This window comes from Salmo salar, chromosome 22 (assembly GCF_965601325.2).
Source record: "Salmo salar chromosome 22, fSalSal1, whole genome shotgun sequence".
Taxonomy (NCBI): Eukaryota; Metazoa; Chordata; class Actinopteri; order Salmoniformes; family Salmonidae; genus Salmo; species Salmo salar.
Window position 1 is genome coordinate 19,378,164 of NC_138312.1, and position 8,104 is coordinate 19,386,267.

General features: G+C 42.6%; 3 non-coding genes across 3 annotated transcripts; all 3 read left to right on the forward strand.

The window, feature by feature from the left end:
- The first annotated feature begins 1,171 nt into the window (after positions 1-1,171).
- On the forward strand, positions 1,172-1,244 carry trnaf-gaa (transfer RNA phenylalanine (anticodon GAA)). The gene has a single exon. It is a non-coding gene; the product is annotated as a tRNA-Phe (tRNA).
- Positions 1,245-1,341: 97 nt separating this feature from the next.
- Positions 1,342-1,414, forward strand: trnaf-gaa (transfer RNA phenylalanine (anticodon GAA)). Its single transcript has one exon. It is a non-coding gene; the product is annotated as a tRNA-Phe (tRNA).
- Positions 1,415-1,511: 97 nt separating this feature from the next.
- Positions 1,512-1,584, forward strand: trnaf-gaa (transfer RNA phenylalanine (anticodon GAA)). The gene has a single exon. It is a non-coding gene; the product is annotated as a tRNA-Phe (tRNA).
- Positions 1,585-8,104: the final 6,520 nt, after the last annotated feature.

The window sequence follows — 8,104 nt, forward strand, 5'->3', positions numbered from 1 at the left end:
TGATTCTATACACAAATTTGAACTGCCCATACATTCTCAGTAAAGTAATCATATCACAATAATACTTTTTCAATCCTATTAATACAGGAGCCAACAGAATATGTATTATTACTCCCATCTGTCACATGCAGTTATCGTAGAGTTTTCAAAAGCTTTAAACTGGCAGCAATCATGTTCAAAGTAGTCCAACAGAACAGTTAACATTCTCAGTAACGTTTTTCTTTTCTTTCTATGACTGTGATATGTTGTTATTTATCTACCTTAGTTGAATGCACTGACTGTAAGTTGGTTTGACCAAAATGTAAATGTATATTTTTGCAAAGCATGCTGGGTATTATCCTAATGAGCTCCGCCCCCAAACAAGTACACATTTGGTTGGTCCAGACCAGACCAAATCTGAATCAATCATAGATTTCAAGCACAGGAGGTTGGTGGCACCTTAATTGGGGAGGATGGGCTTGTGGTAATGGCTGGAGCGGAATCTTTGGAATGGTAGCAAATACATTAAACACATGGTTCCACATGGTTCCCATTATTATGCCTTCCTCCCCTCAGCCCAGAAGTCAGTGGAGGCTGCTATGTTTCATAAATTTGAACATCACAGTACAGTACGGCACAGTTTAGTACAGTACGATATGGTATGGTACATTTACGTTTACATTTACATCATTTAGCAGACGCTCTTATCCAGAGCGACTTACAAATTAAACGGTACAGGACTACTGTGCTTTATTCTACTGTACTGAACTATGATGATACTGCTGTGTTGTTCAAACTGAATTAATCATAGAAGTCTGTTTGGACCAATTCAAGGTGAGTCCGGACCAGACCATAGCGGAATCAATTATACATCTAAAAGATGTCGCTGTTGGTAAATGCTTAGTGGGTAATGCCTGTCATAAACATCTAGTATTATCCAGATTGTATGTCATAGCCTTTTGGTCAATAGTATTTTGTTTACAATGTAAGACAGTATTTTAATACAATTATACAAAACGTTTGAGTAGCTATGTAGTGGGGTGCAGTAGTTTAGTTATGCTTTGCATTACAATCTTTAGCCTTATGTCGACCTCTGCAGGTATATCTGTCAAACTACATGCAAACGAATATCATATCCCATAATGCCTTGGAGATATTCAAATCGTCGCCTGTTTTCTGAACCCGTACGCCAGCCGAAATAGCTCAGTTGGGAGAGCGTTAGACTGAAGATCTAAAGGTCCCTGGTTCGATCCCGGGTTTCGGCAGAGACGAGACTGTGCAGTTCTTTTACAATTTCACAAAGAAAATGGACACCTTATACTGTTTAAAACTAGCTAACCACGACTTTCAAATGTCACGCAAGCCGAAATAGCTCAGTTGGGAGAGCGTTAGACTGAAGATCTAAAGGTCCCTGGTTCGATCCCGGGTTTCGGCAGAGACGAGACTGTGCAGTTCTTTTACAATTTCACAAAGAAAATGGACACCTTATACTGTTTAAAACTAGCTAACCACGACTTTCAAATGTCACGCAAGCCGAAATAGCTCAGTTGGGAGAGCGTTAGACTGAAGATCTAAAGGTCCCTGGTTCGATCCCGGGTTTCGGCAGAGACGTTCTTTTACAATTGGTTAATGTTGCGACAGTTCGTTTCTGGTAACAGAACAAAATAGTCAGCACATAGTAACTTCTGATTTAGCTGTACTTTAATTAATGCAAACACGTGCGTGGTATATGTGTGGTTCGTATATATACGGTCTCGCTGTTTTACCTCGCAGGGCAAAACAGAGAAGAGAGCGACACATCCTATTGTTCTCTCTTTTATACTGAGAGATATTTCCCGCTCAATGCTGGCCTGTCCGAGGGAGGAGGAGCGTGGTTTAAACTTGCTCCTCCTGTCGTCGGCGTGTTGGCTGATCCCAGCGTCGTGACGCACTTCCTGTTGCCGGTTGTAGTTCTTCTTGTCTTCAACAGTTGATTTACTCGTAGTTTATGTACTTAGCATAGCTTCCCCAGTATATTATAAAGGTTATGCATACAAATAGCCAGTTCAACCCTAACAAATTTCACAAAGAAAATGAAATGGACACCTTATACTGTTTAAAATACATAGCAAGCTAGCTGACAAGTTAGATTAAGCTATACATCCGTTTGATTAGTAGAAATTAATTGTTCTTCCTCCAAGTAATGTACATTTCTGATTACTTATTTGATTAATAATGCCTGATAACCTAGATAGTCGTACTCTTCTGAAACATAAAATGCTCGATATCCTCCCCTGACAACGGTGTGTCGAGGAAATGTCTGGTTGCGACAACCAATCATATCGCCGTCTGCCACCAAGAACTAACCAAGAATTGCACTCTCCGACCAATCCGAGACACCAGCGCAACCACTAGGTAACCAATATTGACCAATGAGGATAGAGCTATGGCGGGATCTTTAAACGCAGAAAGAGTGCCATGCAAATATATATTTCCTCTCAGGTAATTCTGTTCGCGTGTTATCTTTCTTTTCTGAAGTAACGTTAGCTATGAGCTATGGCGGGACCTTTAAACACTGGAAGAGGACAATGGAAACATATATTTCCTCAGGTAATTTTCGCGAATTATCTTTATTTTCTTGAAGTAACGCCAGTTACATTTTTTTGTTGTCTTCTGTTTTCATTCATCATCATCGATCGGAATATCTAGCAGGTAAAGTGTAGGCTACAGTAACATGCTGACCACACCGCGCACATCCGGTTTTGTCAGCGTGTAATATGTTAGCACAGTTAACAAGATTTACAGTGTAGTTACAGTAACGCTATCTAACGCGTTAGTAAACTGGTGTTTTGACACTGACACAGTTTATCGAAGTAACGTAGCTAGCCAAACGTCCGATGACTCTGACCATCAAAATAGTTTGTTAAACCCACTATTTCCATACTAACGTGGAGTTATTTTCTTATTACCGTAGATAGCTATCTTAACAAAGTGGGATTTTTTTTATAGCTTGTAAAGTTAGTTGTGTTTTGTCACTCAACTCAGCAAACCTCTCCTTTACTCGTTTTAATTCATTTAGCTAATTAGTAGACATAACTATAGGGCAAACACTATCTTGATATCAAATAGGCTAGGGTCATCATGTTAATTATGAATTAAAAGCCATGAGTGATATCCTATGCACTTGCATATACTGGTGTGTCTGTCTGTGATAGAAATGTGCTTTAGCAAGTAACTAGAGATGACAACATAGGTAGCTAGAGTTTATACACTTCATTTTATTGTTCCATCTATTAATCCAGTCTGCTCACTGTGATTAAAATGTATATAATTTATGCTTATTAAAGACAAACTTTCCTCTTTATTTTCACAGCGGGCATGGAGCCCAGCTTCAGAAAACTGCCAAATGTAAGCCTTGTCTTAACGGTAAGGATTCCAGGATTTATGGGACAAAAACTACTAAATGAGCGTGGAGCAGGGCTGTGTCTCCAGACAAAGTGGTGGTTTCAACCAGGAGGGCTGTACTGCTCAGAGGTGGCAACCCAGCAAGCAGCGCACATTTGCTGGGTCAGCATGAGATTTGGCCTTTATAAGGAGCAGACACGCGAAGTGGGTGATTGAAAACGTGCTGGGCTAGGTATTTGGTGGCATCAATGCAGAAAAAAATCTGCCTCTCAGCCAGCAAGAAGTTATTTCAAAAACCATGCTGCTAATAAGATGGCTTTCAAGGAATACATGGAGCTCTTCCCTGAGGGCCGGGAGGCTATCAGGATTAAGTCTGCCATTCACCACCACCCAGCAATGCAAAGACCAGATGACCACTGGTTCCCAGAGGTCCTCAACATCCTCACTCAGGTCATTGCTGGTTGGAAAACTTCGCCCCTCCCAGAATCTCGACAGGACAATAAGGAAGCTCATGTCTTGGAAGGTTCAGCCTAATAAGCTCTATATTATGTTAATATTAATTATATCATAATGATGATGCTTTAGTTTATGGAGATAATAGATAAGTAAAACAAAGGATCATCTTTTGATGGTGTTTAATCAATTGATATAATTTATTTAATAGTTCTACTTTTCAGCCCTTCCATCCTCTGAGCCTGATGATGGTGAGCTCTTTATGGCAGCAGAGCAGCTTGAGTCACAGGAGTCAGACATGTCATGACCAATGGTGTTACGAGTATCAAGTTTATTACATATAGTACTCACTGCTCAGCCTCTGAGTCTTATTCTATGTGTTTGTGTGGCGTATTTATAGTGATGACTTACATTTCAAATTATGTACTAGGCCTACACAGTATGTCTCATGTGATATGATAACCTGTTATTTGGGGAATGTATCATCCTTACATTATTTCTCGTGTGGGGATGTTGTCTTTTCTTTTCATGGAGAGACGTATGCCTTCCCAAGGGATGGCAACGCATTTTGCCAGATGTGGACCGTAAGTGGGTGTCCAAGGCATTGTGCAGGTGGTCGGGGAATGGGATTCCAGAGATGGACTTTGCCAGGGTTGACAAAAGGTGGTAGGACCCTCCACCACCCCTCATCTGCAGCTCAGTACTGGTGATGGAGAGGTACTTTGCCCGTCCTCTGCTGCAATGGATGCCCAGGAAGCTCTGGCAGGTGAAGCTATATTCCCCACATTCTGACTGTGAGAGGGGGGAGCTGACCACATCAGGACTCCACCAGAAGATCAGGCAGGTTGTGGATGGATCCTACTATGTGGCAGCAGAATACCTTTAATGTCCCAGGTGCAGTAGGAAGGTCATCAGTGGTTCCTTACATTGTTCCACGCAAATACACTGGTAATGATTATATATTTAATAATCTAATGCTGTTTGTATTAAATATAAAAGCTGCAACACATTTCTCTTTGTGATATGTTATTATAGAATTATTCCATACTCAGTCCGGTGTATTCTCATATTTCTGTAGTTTTTTTTCTTTAGGGAAGCTGATGGGTTTGGAGTACCTCTTCAATCAGACTGGTTAGGCCAGTTGAGAACAAGTTCTCATTTACAACTGCGACCTGGCCAAGATAAAGCAAAGCAGTGTGACGCAAACAACAACATAGAGTTACACATGGAATAAACAAACGTACAGTCAATAACACAATAGGAAAAAGTCTATATACAGTGTGTGCAAATGGCGTGAGGAGGTAAGGCAATAAATAGGCCATAGAAGCGAAGTAATTACAATTTAGCAAATTAACACTGGAGTGACAGATTTGCAGATGATGTACAAGTAGAAATACTGGTGTGCAAGAAAGTCAATAAAAACAATATGGGGATGAGCTAGGTAGATTGGATGGGCTATTTACAGATGGGCTGTGTACAGCAGCAGCGATCCCAATGTCCAAGGGGAGTATGATGAGGGCTTTGTCGAGCTTGTGGAACAGTTCCAGTGCTGGAGACAGCCCTGCCTCTTGTTGGCACTTTTTGTCCTACTCCCACCCCCTCTACCAGCATCTAGTCCACAGCTGCATCAGTCAGTCCCCTGTCCTATGTTCCTGTACGGGCTAATATTACTCCTTAGTCCAAAAATGTTGTGAATTGGCTCTGGCAGTGTGAATTGGCTCTGGCAGTCAAAACAGCCAAATACTCAATCTAAACGTGAATTGATTCTCAATTCCGGTACGGTTCTAGAAACATAAATCACATTAAAATAATTTCAAATGCAAAATACACACTTACTGTACACTGTTTTAACACAGCCAACCTTATGTTTTTAGTGACAACATGTTTGTGACGTCCGTCTTCCGTTTTACATATAGGTGTTAGGAGACGCAGATAGCTTTTTAGCATAGGTAGCATTATGCTTTGGGGGTGTTTTTCTGCTAAGGGGACAGGACAACTTCACCGCATGAAAGGGACGATGGACGGGGCCATGTACCGTCAAATCTTGGGTGAGAACCTCCTTCCCTCAGCCAGGGCATTGAAAATGGGTCGTGGATGGGTATTCCAGCATGACAATGACCCAAAACACACGGCCAAGGCAACAAAGGAGTGGCTCAAGAAGAAGCACATTAAGGTCCTGGAGTGGCCTAGCCAGTCTCCAGACCTTAATCCCATAGAGAATCTGTGGAGGGAGCTGAAGGTTCGAGTTGCCAAACGTCAGCCTCAACCTTAATGACTTGGAGAAGATCTGCAAAGAGGAGTGGGACAAAATCCCTCCTGAGATGTGTGCAAACCTGGTGACCAACTACAAGAAACGTCTGACCTCTGTGATTGCCAACAAGGGTTTTGCCACCAAGTACTAAGTCATGTTTTGCAGAGGGGTCAAATACTTATTTCCCTCATTAAAATGCAAATCAATTTATAACATTTGACGTTTTAAAAAAGAAAAATGTATTTTTTTATTCTGTCTCTCACTGTTCAAATAAACCGACCATTTAAAATGATAGACTGATAATTTCTTTGTCAGTGGGCAAACGTACAAAATCAGCAGGGGATCAAATACTTTTTTCCCTCACTGTAGATGGGCGAGATATATATATATATATATATTTAGTCAATTTTGAATTCAGGCTGTAACAAGACGTATGTGGCAGGGACTCCAGACAATCATGGACTATTAAGGGAAAACCAGCCACGTCATGGACACAGACATCTTGTCTGCCTGCCCTCCAGGACAAACTAAACACCTTCTTCATCCACTTCGAGGGAAACAACGTGCCGCCGATGCAGGCCGCTCCATGGACTGTGAGCTCTTGTTCTCCGTGGCCGACGTGAAGATTGTTAACCCTTGCAAGGATGCCGCCCCTGATCGTCGGCTTCAGGCGACAGCAGAGGGAGCATGCCCTCAACCACATCGACAGGGCCTCAGTGGAGAAGGTGAAAAGCTTCAAGTTCCTCGGCGTACACATCACTAACAATCTGAAATGATCCACCCACACAGACACTGTGGTGAAGAAGGCACAACAGCACCTCTTCAATCTCAGGAGGCTGAAGAAATTCGTATTGGCACCTAAGACCCCGACAAACTTTTACAGATGCACCATTAAAAGCATCCTGTCGGGCTGTATCGCCACCTGGTACGGCAACTGCACTGTCCGCAACCGCAGGGCTCTCCAGAGGGTGGTGTGGTCTGCCCAATGCATCACCAGGGGCACATTGCCTGCCCTTCAGGACATCTACAGAACCCGGTGTCACAGGAAGGCGAAGAAGATCATCAAGGACCTTAGCCACCCAAGCCATCCAGAAGGCTAGGTCACTACAGGTGCATCAAATCTGGGACCAAGAGATAGAAGCTGTTTTTCAATCTCAAGGCCATCAGACTGTTAAATAGTCATTACTAGCCGCCCCACGCCCTGTACCCTGCCCTGAACTTTAGTCACTGTCACTACCACTTGGTTACTCCACCATGCACCTTTAGGGCAGCAGCCTCTATGTAAACTCAGCAAAAAAAGAAACGTCCCTTTTTCAGGACCCTGTCTTTCAAAGATAATTCATAAAAATCCAAATAACTTCACAGATCTTCATTGTAAAGGGTTTAAACACTGTTTCCCATGCTTGTTCAATGAACCATAAGCAATTAATGAACATCCACCTGTGGAACGGTCGTTAAGACACTAACAGCTTACGTCTGGGACCCGTTGGATCGGAGGGCAAGGGCCATTCCCCCCAGAAATGTCCGGGAACTTGCAGGTGCCTTGGTGAAAGAGTGGGGTAACATCTCGCAGCAAGAACTGGCAAATCTGGTGCAGTCCATGAGGAGGAGATGCACTGCACTACTTAATGCAGCTGGTGGCCACACCAGATACTGACTGTTACTTTTGATTTTGACCCCCCCCCCCCCCCCCCCCCCTTTGATCAGGGACACATTATTCAATTTCTGTTTGTCACATGTCTGTGGAACTTGTTCAGTTTGTCTCAGTTGTTGAATCTTGTTACGTTCATACAAATATTTACACATGTTAAGTTTGCTGAAAATAGATGCAGTTGACAGTGAAAGGACGTTTCTTTTTTTGCTGAGTTTGTAATGGACACAATCTAGAATCGGAATGCATGATTTGGAAAACAACAATGAAGGCAATGCGGGTGCCAGCTATAAAATGTGCCAGGGGAAAAAGTTTGTGCAGGGCCTGTTCTGATTAGAGATTTGCAATGTCTTCATACTTGATCTGGGGAAACACCAGGGAAGTTC